This window comes from Camellia sinensis, unplaced genomic scaffold (assembly GCF_055761805.1).
Source record: "Camellia sinensis isolate YWXY unplaced genomic scaffold, ASM5576180v1 Unanchor474, whole genome shotgun sequence".
NCBI lineage: Eukaryota > Viridiplantae > Streptophyta > Magnoliopsida > Ericales > Theaceae > Camellia > Camellia sinensis.
In genome coordinates this window covers 39,143-40,182 of record NW_028129350.1, presented here as the reverse complement: position 1 = coordinate 40,182, position 1,040 = coordinate 39,143, and positions in this window count along the sequence as shown.

Below are 1,040 nucleotides of genomic sequence, written 5' to 3'. Positions count from 1 at the left end.
TTTGGTCTTTACCTCAATTATCCTCTTTCGAGAAAAAAGCTTCCTTTTCTGCTTTGCAAGGAGGAATCAGGAAAAAAAGGAAAAAGAGTTTTTCTAATCAATTTATTTATGTAGTTTCTACTATTTCAGATACTTTTTTTCAAAGTTACTTTTTCAATTATCCAACTTTTAGTTGAATTTTTTCTGAAGAACACCCGGCTCATTTGTACCCGCAAAACGAGTATTCGTCTTCTATGCAAACCATTCCTCTTTTTAATTCTAAAAATCTCCCTTATTCTAACAATAGGCCTCGTACCAATCAAGGTAAGCTTGATCAGACTATTGAAAAACCCATGGATAAAATAAAGAAGATAAAAGAAGACAATTATAAAACAATCGAACCAGAAATTGAAAATGAAATATCCCTTCACCCTTTTTCTCCTTCCTCAAGGGAAAAAGAAATAAATGAGGAGAAAATAAATGAATTTATTCATTTCTTTTCACCGTCGAGAAAAAAAATGCCTGATAAATCAGGCATTTTTTTTCTCCAATCCATTTTTTTTGGATGAAAAGATCCCTTCTTTTTTTATGGAAAAAGCCTGAAAAAGGGGAGAGGGGGATATCCTTCCATATTTTTCCGGCGTGAAATACAAAGCTTCAAGAGAAAATCTCAATTGTTTTTTTCTAAAAATACTTTTTTTTTTAATAATCCGTTCACACTTATTACTTCAAAAGAAAAAAGAAAACAATTAGCTCTCTCAAGTTTTTTTCCTTTTGATGCAAGGAACACACATGAATTTAAAAAAATACTTTCGAGAAAATTAGGTTTAAGAAATGAAAAAGGACTCGTCGATTCAAACTCGCAAATGGGAACTCATATCTCAAGTCCATATGGTCTGAAAACGAATTCTTTACATAATTTATTAAATTTATATGAATTAGCTTTTAAAACTAAAGCTTTATATCACAAAAAAAATACCATATTTATTGCAACTTTACGATATTTTAATATCAATGATAATTTGTATGAAATTCACAAAGTAAATTATAGTGTAGAGAAT